The sequence below is a fragment of the Falco peregrinus genome, chromosome 1 (genome assembly GCF_023634155.1).
Source record: "Falco peregrinus isolate bFalPer1 chromosome 1, bFalPer1.pri, whole genome shotgun sequence".
Classification (NCBI taxonomy): Eukaryota; Metazoa; Chordata; class Aves; order Falconiformes; family Falconidae; genus Falco; species Falco peregrinus.
Genome location: NC_073721.1, coordinates 78,441,284 through 78,456,791, shown reverse-complemented (window position 1 = coordinate 78,456,791; position 15,508 = coordinate 78,441,284).

The following is a 15,508-nucleotide window of genomic DNA, read 5'->3' as shown; positions in this document are numbered from 1 at the left end:
TTTCCTAACATGTTTGAAGTTAACTTCTGGCAAATGTTTACCATTTTTTGGATAAAAATTGCAGTATTCTCATGATGGATCATTCAGGGTGCTAAGTAGGATGCAGTTTTTCAGTCTTTACATGAAGCCAAATAACCATCCCTTCTCACTTCCCATCACATTGCAAATAGGGATTTAATATTTTCCTCATTCTCTGAGCTCGTTTTCATTTTAAGAAAAACCAGCAATGTGGGCTCTTTCCTTATTGTGAAGAGGGCAAGGAGTATGCTGAATCTGTATTAATCAGGAACTTGGAACATAACACAGCTTTTTCTTCAAAGATAACCTAAAGTTTGGTCTGATAAAAAAGATAAATACTTTCCTCTTGGTTTTGGCTCTAGTACAGTAACTGTGCAAAGTAAGACCAGTAAAGAAGTACAAAATAGTTTCTCGTACTAGAGCAAAAAAATGGGAAGAAGGCACTTTAAAGCATGTGATAATAAACATTTCTTCTTTATGAAAGGGACTTTGTGAAGGTAAATATTTTGGAAAGTAGGAGGTAAACAAGCTTTAAGGTTAATGCACCTCTGTCATCATCTCAGTAATTGAAGTTTTCACGGAATTAGCAAATGCAAGTAGATATTCCTTTTATACCTCTGGAGCCTAGACAGCCTTCCACCATGGTCTGTAGTACACGTTAAGAGAAGGGACTTGGGCATCATTCCTCTTTTCCCCATTGTCACCCAGGTAGAAGTCTTTTTTTTTTTTTTTTCCCTCCCCCTGAAATAAGCTACTAGTTAAAACTGGTGCATAGTTCTTGAGCTGCTGTTCTCCATACTCCTTTAGACTTGCCTTTTACTTGATCAACTATTCACAAAACAACAGATTTGTTGCTCAACTGGGCAGCTGACCAAATACACTGGAAGGAAAAAAAAAAAATGCTGCAGCATCTACCTGATGCACAACTGGTTAGAAAGAAGAATCTGGAAAGCTGTCTCCGACTAACCACCACCTTCAGAAATACAGTAAAGAGGGTTACGTGCACTTTGAAACCTGTAATGTGCTAGTAGACTGGCACTCTAGTGATGTAGTCTGTTGTAGCAGGCCAGGTGAAAAACTACTCCAGTTTGCTCCCTCACTCCTTTCCAGTGAAGGATGGTAACAGAGTTTAGGACTTCCTCCAGTCACACCTGTCCTTATAGGCCTAAGGCAGCGTTTCTGCTGAGAGGTATCAAGCATTTGCAGAAATTCAGCTGCCTTAAAAGCGAGGTTGGCCAGCAGCATTTTGCAATGAAAGCCATGAAAAAGTGACATAATTGCAGGATGTATGTTAGGAAAGAATCTGTCATCCCGTGCATGCTTTGCCTGTGGCAGATTGGTGCCTCTTGAATAAAAGAGAGGTACAAGTAGCAGTGCTGGTCATGCCTGGTACAGTGTACAAGTAAATGATAAAATAAATTATATTGTCTGTTTCTACAGGAGTATTATAAAACAGGTATGGTATTATAAAAACAGGGGTAAAGAATGGAGTCCAGAGACCTAGTATTTCCACACTTGGAAACACTTGATTGGTTTTGTTTTTTTTTTTAAAAGCAAGTCCATTAAGCAAGCCTAGCCTCAGTCCAGGGACATGCATGAGCCCTCATCCACTTGCCAGGGGTACAGAGCAACTGAGGTGCTGGCCTGACTTCTCCTTGGCTTGTGGAGGCACGAGCCATGCTGCGTCTTTTCTAATCGCGGAATACACAAGTCCTCACACAGTCTCTGGACTGCCTGCTGCTAATTTCAGGTTGAGGCATGACCAGAACGTACAATTCATTTATTGACATGGCTATTCACTAAGTAAATAGTAAGGTGAAGTTTTGTGATATGGCGGGAGCTGATTAACAGTTCATTGCTGTTGAAAGGCATAATCATAGAACGGTTTGGGTGCATGCAACCTGTGAAAGAGACACTGGGTGCTGTGAGGAAGGGGAGAGCCAGACTGCCAGTCGGTACCAACAAGCAGAGTAGATCATCACTTTAAAAAAAAAATAATCGTATCTGAGATGCTGAGAACAAAGTCAAGCATGGTAGATGCTGTTGCAGAAAACAGTAGCTAAATTGTCATTTATATATGTAAGGACCAGTTTATCTACCATTGCATGCTCCTGCCAGTCTGTAACGCACTGAGGCAGGGGGGAACCCCAGTAGGATTAGAGCGAGTGTATTTGACACCACAGTAATAAACAGGATCACTCTTTTAGAGGAATCCCACTTTGCAGTCTCCTTCCATATGCTGAAGGGGGATTGTGAAAAGCAAAACTGAGTTTGTATTCCTGCTATGAAGGTGAAATAAGCTAGGTTATTAAAATACCAGTCTGCAGTTTCTTTCATCATCACATTCTTTTAAAATAGACTGAAATCACGACATCCATAACAATACATCATAAGCACAGCAGGACAGTAGCATCCCCATCGTTACATCAGTCTGTTCTCATGCTTAACACCACTGTCACGTACAGTGGAGGAAAGAAAAGAATAGTAGTAGCCAAGAATACCTTGTTACCTTTGTTAGTAGCTAATGTATGCGCTTTAGAAAAACTTGTTTACAGCAAGAGGAGACTTAACCAGTTATAGTATTTTTTAGGTTAGAAGAACCACTAGATTTTTCACTTACATTAGAAAGAGGTAAGAAAGTTGGAGAGTTATTGGTTGTGATCTCATTACCATATGCCAAGCAATGTGCTAGCTCGTGATGCACTGAAAGCGAAGATGCTTCTTAAGACACTTTACTCTGAGAGGGAGGAAGAGAATGCTCCAGCTACTTTGCTTTAGAGTAAATGAACAGTTATATAAATTTGCAATTCACACTGAATAATGACCTGATTGTACTTAAACTCAGCTATATTAGAAACTCAATCCATCAGGAAAGCTAACAAACAGAAAAATGAAGAGTAGCTGGATTACAAGTACAAAGTAATTTCAAGCTCCTGTTTTTCAGCTGCTATGAGACTGTTAAGTGTCTCCTAGACCCTAGAGAGCATTAAAACAAATAAATTATAAATCCTCTGTCTTACCATCATCATAAGTTCGGGTGGAGTGGGGGGTGGGGGAGCATAATTTAGCAATTCCTCAGCAGGAGATGGGTTATGGCTGAGGCTAGTAACCGAGTCTGAGATTTTCAGCCTCACTGAGCATCTGAGCCACTCACCTTACAGGTATCCACTTTCCCTTGAGGTCTAGGAGTGCCGACTTCAGTATTTGTCTCAAGATAAAAGGATAAATAAGTTGTACTAGCTATACATAAACCACAAGAGTAAATCTGTTGAAATAGAACGTTGTCTTAGAGCTCTGCCATATTTGTCAGTACTCTCAGGTTTTCTACACTGAGTGTCTTGCCTGCTGTAAGGTTACTTGGTGTTGACTGAATATAACATACCATTCACTGAAACAGCAGGGGAATGAATTTGCCACTGAAATGCATCAAGCGGAGATGTGTGGTTTTGCGTGGTACAAGGCAGCATTCTATTCTGACCCATAATAAATGCTTCATCTTCACTAGGATGTGTCCAAAAAGGATTAAAATTGAGGTAGACCTATCTGGATTTGTTACAGGAAAACATCAGATTCTAGCAATTCGTTTTCTCAATGCTGTAATCTGAGCTATGGCTGTATGAACAGTTTATCTGGATGAGATTTGGGTATAGCTGCAATTTATAGATTTTATTCCTACTATTTGTGCTGAGTGTGCATATGACACGCAAGTAAAACTTGCACGCTGCTTATCCCAGCTCAGTGCCATCCCTGGTGAAGCATTAGCAAGGGTTTTGTTAACAAATCTGTGCACACCATAGTCAGTCTGGTGCTGTAAGCCCTGCAGTGTCTCCACAGTCCTTCCAGCTAAGACGGCTGGCATGCACTGCTGCCTGAGCCTCAGCCATCGCATGGGACATGCACACAGCTTCTGGAACTCTGCGCAGCTGCTGCATGCCTTGTGTTTGTGCCGTGTAAGTCAACAAGACCTGGAGAAGAGAAAAATTTGGCTGTGTCTGGATTCTACCACCAGCTAAATGTGACACTTGTACAGCCCAGATCTCTAACGCACCAGTGCTTCCATCTAGCACGTTGAATTGCTGTTCAGACAGCTGCTCCATTGACTGTGCAGGAAACAGCCTCCAAAGTTCGAATGATGACGTCCTTAGTTACCTAGGGGATTTGGTTTCACATACTCCCAACACAAACCCGTTGCCCTGAGAGGGTGGGGAACACCCATCCTTCGAGATGTGCAAGACTGACTGGATACAGCACCGAGCAACCTGATCTGGTTAGTCCTGCTCCGAGCAGGGTTTGGCTACGTGACTTCTGGAGCTTTCTTCCAACCTAAATTATCCACCATTCTATTGAACTCACTACTGGAATATCCCATATCATGAAAAAGAGGAAACCTAAGCTTTGAATCTCTACTCTGACCAATGTCATGCAAGCATTTGAACTCTGTGTTCCCCAGGCCTTGTAAGACAGTGCTGCAAATGGATATTGCTGCAAATAGGACAGGCTGTCAAGTGCTTGGGAGTGGGTTTGTGCAACACAGCAGTAGTCTTCACGAGGCTACAGAAAGCGCAGCTAGCCCCCATTGACAAAGACAGGGTCCAGAACAGTCAGATTTGATCTTGTTCTGATGCTCTCTTTGTATGGATGAAGGTGCACATGGGACACTGAGAATAATGCCTTGTCATAGAGATTTAGTCCTGAGAGGTCACCAGACCTGCCACCCAGATGCAGCCCCCTGCACTGCCCCTTTCCATCCTTCAACAGGTTAAAAAAAAAAATCTGTTTAAGAGATAAAAGAGATAAAAAGTGATGTACTAATAGGGAAAGCTCAAGGACACTGCAAAGGGCCAGGGGAAGGTAAGAAACAGGCCATGCATGACAATGGAGAGACAAGCAATCACACCTGTGCCCCTGCCTCCACCCCACCCGCTAATCCCACCGGGAGGCAAAGACATCCTAATGCAGCATCCAGCAATGTACTTGCAGGGGAAAGAGGAAAATCAATGCCACTAGGACTAGAAGTAGACCTTGCTCCACATTTCATTTTCACTTATGCCTACTCAGGTTCTGAGCAGGAAGGAAGCGTGTGTGGGGAAGAGAGGCGTCTTTTCTCTCTTAATACATTAACTTGATCTTTGAGGGAATTCCTAGCTTGTACATCTACTCCACTGTAACACTGGAATGGAGCAGAAGCACAAGCAGAAGCAGAAGAGACGTAAACAGAGTGTAGCAAGCAGAGTCAGCATTCAAGCCTCCTCTTCCAAGAAGTGCGTTTCTCAAACCCAGAATTGTTTCTTCTCCATCCCCATCATCTCAAGCCAGTGCCAAATGAATGCAGCTTTCCTTGCCTGGCTTGTAACGCTCTTCTAGAACACACTTCTCAGCTCATTAGGATCCTTCTAGATTCTGGGCCAAGTAAGTTTAATTTCAATTTTTATCCACTTTGTGCTAGTAGCATCTTTTAGTATTTTTTTCTCCAAGTACTTCTCCCTTCACCACCCAGGAAAAGCAATCATTCCCATCTCAGTTTTGTTGAGTAACTTGTGATTGATAGTTTCTTCTTGTACAAGAAGTTGCTTTTTCTCCTGCTCATCCTAGCAGTTTTCTGCAGCTTTTCCTGTCTTAAGTTTGTCTTTCATTGAACATAGTTATCATTCTCAGCACCTGCAGCTCTTAATGAAGTTTACCAATCTTTCATACCATGCTAACGATACCTCTTTAGTCTTTACCAAGAATTAATCATTTAATGACTCCTAAAATTAAACGTGTTGTTTTTGTGCTTACAGCACAATTGTTCAGTGATCACACAGTGCACCCTCTATCATCTCCAAGTAAAAGCACTCATTATTCCTACAAAATGAAACAACTTCAGCTAGAAAGCTTGAGAAAGAGACACACGAGAATAGCCAAGCATTTCATCTTAATGAGGACAGTCACGTCAGATATTGCAGAGAACTCAAAGCCTGTCTGAAGAGAGCAAAGCAGGGGCTACATTAACCACAAAACTGTGCTGCTCTATTTCTTAGCAGAAAGGCACCCAAATCAGGTCAGTCATAGCTCCAGGAAGTATTTCCCATCTAAAAATCCCAAGGAAAACCAGGCACCTCCCTCCATGGGCTAATAGTCTTGTTAGCATATTGCATAACCTAGGCAGCTCTCTGCTCAGCACACCAGCTTCTGCCTGCCTTCCTTACTCCTCAGACCCCGTTCCCCCTGGGTACGGGAAGCCCAGGCATCTCGCTTGGAGCCCCAGATTCCTCCTGCGGGGGAACAGCAGCCAGTAGAATTTTTATCAATCCCCTCCTTTCCCCAAGACACCTCAAGTAAAATATTTTAAGCTCCATAAATCTGATTTCTCCATTTAAATAATTGCTGTAGAAAATTCATGACTACCTCCGGGGATGTTGTCATTAGAAGTTAGATATCACTTAAATCTAGTCACAAGGAGAATGGAGATCCAGCCTCAAAGGTGGTTGACACATAATGCAGATTGAAAAAACAACCCATGTGACTTACCCAGGCTCTCTTGTGGCTCCTGAAGTAACGTACAAGTAAAATGCAGGTCCCAGCCCAGTACCAGTTGAGCAGCTTAATGCCAAGCACTTTGGTCCAATTCTTCCTTTCCCTCCTCACACATGCATTGACCTAACTGATATCTCTTGCCCTACCTTCCATCAAAAGCTGACACTCAGCTCAACTAGTAACAGGTGGTGCTAATTAGTTAATGCAGGAGATCCTCTGACAATTGAAACACACCCTGCTTCCTACTTACTTAGGTAAGCCCCATAAAGAAAAACCCATCAATGGTTGTTAAATGCAAGGATGTTCTCCCTAGTTCAGGATGTCAATGCATCAGGAGTTACTGAGGGCCCTGAGAGCATTTTGGGAGAGTAGGACCTTCCCACTGCCCTGTCCTTACATCTTCCCTTAGACACCTGGCATGGGTCACTGACAGAAACAGGCTAATGGACCAGGTGGCACTTTTATCCGATCAGATACACATAAGTGCTCTATGTTGAGGTTTTGTGTTGGATTTTTTTTTTTTTTTTTTACTTGACTAATGGTTTCCACAGATGTTTTGCAGGGAAGATGAAACTGTCTGTGCAGACCTAAGGTAGATAAGGAGTTGCAATAGGTGGCATTTTTCTTCATGCATTTCCCAAGTATTTTCCTCATCGTTTCCACAAGGTTGGTGTTTTGGAGGTGTCATGAGGATGAGAGAACTGGAGATGGTGTAACTCTAGCTGACACAGTTGATGTTTAGGAGCTGTTTACTCACAGGCTCCATGAAGACACAGAAAATACTTGCCCCAGAGTGCAAGTGGTACTACAAATTAGTTGAAATACCTACTTCATGGCACTGAGTGGTTTTTAAAGTGACCCTTAACATGGCAGATAACTTTCTTTGTAAACTTAAATGCAATTAATAATACTGATTTAGCCACATCCGTGTTTCTTTGAAGTCTAATGCTTTAGCACTCCTGCAGTTATTTCTCCAGATGAGTTCTAGGGGCCTTGGCAATTGCTTGCTGCTGCTATTTTGATCCTGTGCCGTAGGAGCATAAACTGGGTTATAGAAAGTCCATCTGAGTTCATTTAATGAACTACATGAATCAGAGCCCTACAATAAAGCTCAATTAGAAATAAGAGCACAGAGAATATTGATCCCCTTAAAACCTTTCACAGCTTTCAGGAACTGCTTGGTCACTCATGGCTACAGCAGGCACCAAGCTTTTCCTGCCAGTTCCTTTTCCTTAGTTTACTGGGATTATGGCCAGATTAAGATGTGATTGAACAGATCATCTGGTGGGGGCCCTGGGGTATGAGGGAGAGCCCCCAAATAACCCTTCTCACATATACTCACAGTCCTCTGGGTCAGGTTTTACTGCTGCCTAGTTCAGAGGAGGTTTCTACAGCAGTGCTTGCTTTTCCTCTGAGCAATGCCAAAAAAACCCCGTTGAGACTTTGTAATGTGTTTTACTGATGGGCATGGTGCCTAGAGGCTCTGAGTTCGCAGGGGTCACAGATGATAGCATTACCATGCAAACCCACAAAAGGGTCCCATCGACCCCACTGACTCAAGACCTTCAGCCTTGTTTGCAGTGTATTACAGGATAAAGAACCCCTGCGGTAATGAAGCGCACATTAGTCAAATGAGACATTTGAATAAGAACCTTGAGACACGTGCATTAAGAGTGATGTATGGCATCCCAGCCAAAATATAGGGCTCAAAGTCAGATGATTTCAAACTCTTCCAGGCTGTACCCTGGATGATAGTGTCCAGAAGCTCAGATCCAAAGAGTGGGATTTTAATTATTAGATCTCACACTGGAATCCAAAATCCTCTATTCAGCTGTTGTCCAAAGCTGGGTTTACCTCCAACATGTATGTCTCAGACTTAACAATTCATGACCTGCTCCAACACCTACAGAAGTGTTTTAGTCTCAGCTGTGTTCAGACCATCTCTGTGCATAAGTGCTAAAGGAACTCATAAACACGGTGTTGCTCCATTTCCCTTGATTTGGTGAGCCTTTTCAGAGCCCAGCCATTGCAAATAAATGTAAAAATAAAACAACAGCCACTGCTTGCTCTATTTCACTAAGCTGTATAGACTTGTCTGGAGCTGGCAGGAGGGATTAAGAGGCAAAACACTGAACATCTTATGGTGAGGCTCTTTGGAAACCCTTGGTATGGAATATCTGAAGATGACCTGCACCAGGGGGAAAGTAATTACACTTTTCTAGCAGCAGCTGGGGCATTTGCATGGCAGGAAGAGCCTGCATTCCAGGCACTGCTCCAAAGGCTGTTTATGAACTTGAAATTAAATGGTTACAGAATAAAAATGCAAAGTAATTCCTGAAACAATCTCAGGCTCCAGGCCTTGCTCCAGAGACAGAAAGCTCTTGAACCACCAGGCTAGCATCGTGCATCCTTTGTCCAAATTAATCTTTATTATAAGGTGAGGCATAAGACAGAGCAGGTTTAGCAGGCAGAGCTAAGAATGCCTTCCAAAACTCCACTTTGAGCAACCCCAGTTTCCCAGAGGGTCTGTTCCTTCATTGATAGATTGCGTTGGTACAAGGGTGGGAGTGATTCCTGGCAGCCATATGAGGTGCAGCGAGCAGACCCCTCCTATGGATTGCCCCTAGCAGGAGGCTCTGCTTCTCTTGGGAAAGCCCCTGGAATAGCCCTGCGGCAGCCCCGCGGGATTCATAGTTCCACCTGTGCGACGGATGTTCCTGGGCAAAGGGGCTATGGCTTCGCTGGCAGCTGCGGGTCCTGCCAAGGGCTCTCAGATGCTGCAGGCAGCCACCAGTGACCTGCCTGTGTCCTGTTCTGACCTGGGAAAGAGAGGCTGCGAAGGCAGGTTAAAGCCAGCTTGTCTGCCACCCTGCTCCTCAGGGCTAAGCTCACCTCTGATCCGTGGACCCGACCTAGGCTGATGCCAGGTTGGTGGTGTTCACTGACAATATTTATTTTTAATAAGATCCAAATTAAGCTGTGGGAGAGGGGGGAAGGGAAGAGTTTCATAGAAGTCCAGACCCCTTTTCCCTCAGGAAAAAGGATTTGTGCTCAGGAGGCTTCCCCAAGTTCTTCAGCATAGACAGGCTCAGCACTTGCAGACACCTGACAAAGTCCTGCCAAAAATGTTTGAACAGAGGTGATGTGTGACACGTTAAACATTGCTAATGAGCATCAGGTGTTTGCAGGGGAAAATGGCTCTTCATCTTAGATATTGTAATTATTTTAAAGATCTATTTAGCATTTAGATTGCCTGGGGGGAAAGAGCTTGGAGCAGTTGATTGCCTTGAAAAATGCTCCGGTATTAAGTGGGTCTCTTTGAACGTTGCTTTCATCTACTCAGACAGAAAGCAGAGGTGACACTTCAGCCTGGGATAATTAGAGGGACTTTGACATCATTTGCTTGTCCTTGTCAACAGCATTATAACACGTAGCCTCTAGTTAAACAAACACACACAACAAATCTCGCACAATAGCATTTAAGGGAGTTAAAATACAAAACGCTACAACATGCTGCACTGAGCCTTGAGAGGAGCTGTGAAAGAAGCAGCCTGAACATTTGCACTCTGTAATTTAACCCCAAGCAGAAGACCCCTTGGTATGCTTTTGGACTTGGCTACATCTGCTGCATATTTAATACCTGTTTTCATCAACAGACATTTACGGCTGCAGCAGCATCAGCTCTCACAGGCTGAGTGACTCTTGGAGGTGAAGGCTCACATGAAAATCCCAGAGATGGCAGGAGTAAGAGCAATTGCTAAGCAAGGGACTGAACTCTTCTGTGGCAGTGGACTATCTCAGCCCTCAGTCGGGCTGCGCTGTGCTAGCCTGTGCCAATAAGCCTGGTCTAGGGGATGGTTTAAAGCTATTCAGGGTTGGCCAAAAGGACAAGCAGCCTGCAAGACTAAGACACTAGGCTGAGCAAATCCAGCCATTTGGAATCAAGTCTCTGCTACAGCTTGCTATTTTCCCTCAAAAATCTGAGAAACGACCTAGAAAAAAATTACTTCTGCCTCAAAGTGGTCCCCCTGTGTCTGGGGTGGCTGAAACACCATTTACATGCTTCCCAACCTGCAGCATGTTCAGCAGCAGAGACAGTCCAGATGATGTTATAAAGCCCACATAGTCAATCAAGCCTTCAACACAGCAACTGTCATGAAGATGACTTCAATGGGGAGAAACATCAGTGTATTGAGCAGCAACGCAGCTAAACAGAGACAGGTAGGGCATTTCAAGGGGGAAGAGAGCTGATGCTGGACACTGAGGAAGGATCTGTATAGAGCATCCCCTGAACACTGTCAGTACAGAAGGTAGACCTGCTCCAAGAATTAGGTGTTTCTCTCCTTCCTTGTAGCCACTTCAAGATTTAGATGTTTTAGTACTAGTTTCCCTGTGTCTGTTGTTGAAGAAATGCCAGGCAGCATAACTGCCGAGCTCCCCTCTAGCCCGCTCAGTCTCACCTGCCTTGGGGCAGATCTCTACTGCTGCTTCTGCCACAAAACCAGCAACTGCTGATCCACGCCATTCTCCCAGCCACTTGCATTTCTTAAAGCCAACAGCATTAAAATGCTCAATCAGAAATTTAATCCAAACCAAAACAATGATCAGACTGTATCTGTTTCCCAAATCTGACAAGTGCACACGCTAGTGAGTAACACTCCCCCCCAACCCTGCAAAAAGAGAAGGAAAAATGCAGCGGTGAGGGGAAAGCCTACCATCAATTTCTGGTAAGAAAAATGTTTCTCTGTTCTGTCTCCTCACTCATAAAGTCTGTTTTAAGACCAGAAAGGAGAAAAGCAGACGTTAGTGAAGATGATGGCAAAAGACACACAGACTAAATGGAGCAAGAATGTCACCTTTGCTTTCCTGCCTGGCTGGCAGGATGCGGGCACGCAGCAGCCGCAGGGCAGGTCGCTGCTGCAGTCAGCACAGCACGGAGATCAGCAGGGGCAAACTGCCCCAGCAGGGGCACAGGGGCTGAGGCACCGGGGCAGCCACCCCGAGCGGCACCTTGTGCTGCTTGCTGAGCTGGCGCCCGAGCGAGGGCTGGCATCTCGCAGCATCGCCGCCAGCGCCGCACACTCCGGCTGCTCGAGCAAGGGAAGGACTCCACAAAGAATTAAACAACCTGCGGGAGAAGATTTATGAGGCAACACCAATAACAGAAATGGTTCCTCTTTGCCTGGTAGAAAGTGCTTTTCTAAGGTGGCTGAATTAAAGAGGCAGCCAGATGGAACCATTCCCAGTTTGGAGAAGGGAAAGGAGTACTGGGAACTGATGTGACTGGTCTGCAGTCACTGAGAAACACAGTTGACAGCAGAACATATCCTTTTTCCTCTGTCCCTTGGTAAGATGAGGTAAAACTCAGGATTAACTGTCCCTGCTATGTGTTCTCCACTGAATTTCCAGATGTAGCACTGGTGGCTCCTGTGTTTATTTAAAAAGGGAAGGAATCACTGGGACGAGGGGAGGAAAAGATCTTCTAGTTCAGGCCTGGCCAGTCTTGGACTGTCTGATCCTCACTGAGATCCTGAGAAACAAGACTCAGGAGACCTGTTTCAGAAAGATCCAAGGAGAGAAGCAGGTGGGTGCAACTGGGTCCAACATCTGGGATGGGCCATCAACCTCAACTCACCCTGGTGCCCCACTTTCTGCTGCAGCCCCGCTGCCAGCCACGTAGCATCCCTCTGGTGGGAGCAAGGCTTGGAATTCACACTTCTTCCAAGCCTTGCTGGCTACCCAGCACAGGCCACGCTGTCCCCTGAAGGGCTGGGGGCAGCAGGGATTAGAAACAAGAGACAGGTCTCTGCTGTCCTCAGAGTCTGACCCACAGTCGTCTTGTCTTAGAAACACCTCCAGCCATCAAAGGAAGACTCCTGCTCCTTTCACACCCTTTTCTTCTTTACCCTGTTGCACTACTCCTGTGTGAGCTGAAAAGCATTCACCAGCTGCCTTCCCATTTTTTATACTCTGGAAACTATGGCCACATTTGAGTGCCCTCATACCTATTTCAGCGCTTCCCCTGCCACTGCTTTTCTGCCTGGCACAGCATGGGGAACAATGCTGCTTCTCTTTAGCAAGGTCAAAATGCAAATCATCACCTTCAAAATATACCAGCATTGACGCAATTTCTGGTTTGTCCCCATTATATGTTGGGAGGACTGCAAAACAAGGTGTTTTGGTGGGTAAAGAAATTCACACACACACTGGTGCAATTCACCTCTTCAAATAAGCTGTTTTCTCTATTTTGCATGCAGCTGCCCCACTACTTCAAAACCTTTGTGATTTCTTCCTAAATACAGCTATACCGCAGGGCCAGTTCTGGTCACCCAGCTGCTAAAGGGAAACCAACGTAAGACAGCAGCAGGTCTACAGGTTAAAACTAAATAACCATCAGGAGACGCCATGGCAGCCCCATGGGGCAGTGACATGACATGCCAAGGTGTGACGTGGAGATCTCCAGAGATGAGGTGAAGCCTGTGAGAGCTCACAACCACCCTAGGAGCCAGCAGCCAGCACGCTTGCAGGAAGCTCAGGCTGCTGCAGAGAAGGTGGTACTGAGATCCACCCATCAGCTGAGATGGAGATGGGGAGAAGGCACAGCAGCCCTGGGCTCTGACCACAAAATTCAGGGAGAAGAGCCCTTGGGAAAAGAAACTTGAGACAGATGAGGAGGTGCTGAGGGACCCATGGGGGGCTTTTTAGGTCAGTGACCCTGTTTTGTTCAGTTCACGCTCATGAATTTGTGCATCCCTCTAGGCGCTGGTCACCTCATCACCCACACACCACTACTGTTGTTACTGCCAGGCTCAGCCCCAGTGCAGGCAGCGGTAAGCAGCATTGCTGTACTAGTTTCCATGGAAATCAAAACCACGTAAGCTGGTTTCCACCAAAATCACATTATAACACAATTTTGTCCCAAGTGTATTATTTATCTTCTGGGGTTTTTTTGCACCATGCAGTACAGATGAAGTGGGATCTATTTTAATGACTCGTAAAGCACAAGTTTCATTGATATGTCAGGCAGAAGCCACTATTTCCATTCAAATGGGACATCCCTGACTCAAAAATAGGCAGGTCTGAATACTTACTAACTTACCCAGTGTCATTTCCAGCACAGAAATGCTCCCTCATTCTGGCCTGAAAACAGGTTTAGTTTCAGGTAGATCTAAACATCTAATTTCAGCATTTGCAGTTCTCTGGGGCTTCTTCGTTTGTGCTTAAAATGCTCACAAGTCAAAATGAAGGAATGAATCTTAGGTTCTCTAAGAGGGAGGGAATCAGGAGCTCTTCAGCTGTGTGGGCCAAGCAGTACCAGATCGAAAGAGTAAGGATGCAAGAAGCGTGTTAGGACGCTTGCCTGAGGGAAGGGCAGCAGTCAGGTTTCCAGGGGCTTCTGCAATTAGTACGTACTTCTAAAACACTGAAAAAGTCCAATCAGAGGGATAGGGATAGCCACCTCAACACACCTGGCAGCCCAACAGCAGAGGGTTTTGAGAATGAAGACAATCACATAAGGTCTCTGTATCAGGCAAGTCCCTTTTAACAGACTGCAGAAAAATGGTATCGCCTAGCACCTGTCTGACCGAATGTAGCCTGGAGAATATCTGTTTCTAAGAAAATAGTCTGCTTTGTGAGTGCTAAAATGAACTATTTGAGTACTTTGAAAAAAAAAAAAACAACAAACAAAACACAACAAATCCAAACAATGCTTGATTTGCCTTTTGAGACAAAGCATTTACTGAATTTGACCCAACTGCGTGCTTCCATGTTTTCAACCTTCTGCAAAGAAATTACTCCCCTATAATTTCCCCACACTTGGTTCTCGTCCCCCCTGATGCAAGTATTTCTATTCCAAACTCTTCTCTACCTCATTTAAGTGCCAGATCACTGCATATCTATCCCTGTCCTCCTCGGAGGGTAACCCATCCCTCACCCATTTCTCCTTCCCCCCGCCCCCAACCCCCACAGTTTGGCTCTTCAGAAGATCAGTATTTCATTTTCCTAGACAGGACTAATTAAAATCTTCCGAGCCATCATTACAGCCTGAGAATCTCCTGGCTTCTAGGGCACTTTGGCAGTCATCACTCAGCGCCTGCATGGCAGGACTCCAGGGACACAGCCCAACTGATGTCCTGCTACGGAAGTAGCACTAAGAGAAAAGCCCCAACTCTTTTCCTTTTTATTGAGTTCCCATAGCCGTCGAACATCAGATACATGACCAGGCAACACAGGGAAGCCCTAGTTCCCCCTCCTTCCCTAGGTGGAGACCCTGGCACAGCTACTTTCGGTAGAGGCAGACCTAGGCAAGCCTAGTTTGAAGAAGGCTCTATAGGTGAACTAGCAGGCAGTTAAGCCTGTATTTTAAACTCAAGGCCTCCAAATTGACATTGCTGGCTGGTCTTTTTTTTTTTTTTTTTTTTTTTTTTTAAGTAAGGTGAGATTAGGAAAGCCTACCAGCCTGCCTGGGGAGTGACAGTATTTGATGCCTAGCATCACATATGCTAGGAGACATCTGTGGGTGGTGATGCTTCCCTGCTCTCAAGCTAGGGGCAGAAGACAGCCCGTTGGGGGAGGCTTGGTAAGGAATAGGCAGGCCAATAGCCCGAAGAAAAGATCAAGGAGAGAGTAACGGGACGAATTAAACCCCTCCACTCCCAGCTATTTCTTTCAGCATGTAAAAGCCAGTCCATTAACTGTTCTTAACTTTGGCCAGAAAGGATGCCTTCCCACCTAGCCAGCTGAGGAGGGATTCTTCAGTCGTTTTCAACTGATATGCCACTATATCCTAGAAATCTCTCCACCAGCTCCTGCAGTATCCCCCTAGAAGCAACCCAGGAACCCGTGCAAAGAACTGGGGCATGTATGTCTTGGGGAGACAAACCCAGTGAAAGACAGAGACAGGGAACAGGCAAGAAAGGATGGAGTCTCTTTTCCGATAGGAAGTAATGGGGAATAAAACCAGGCTGAAACA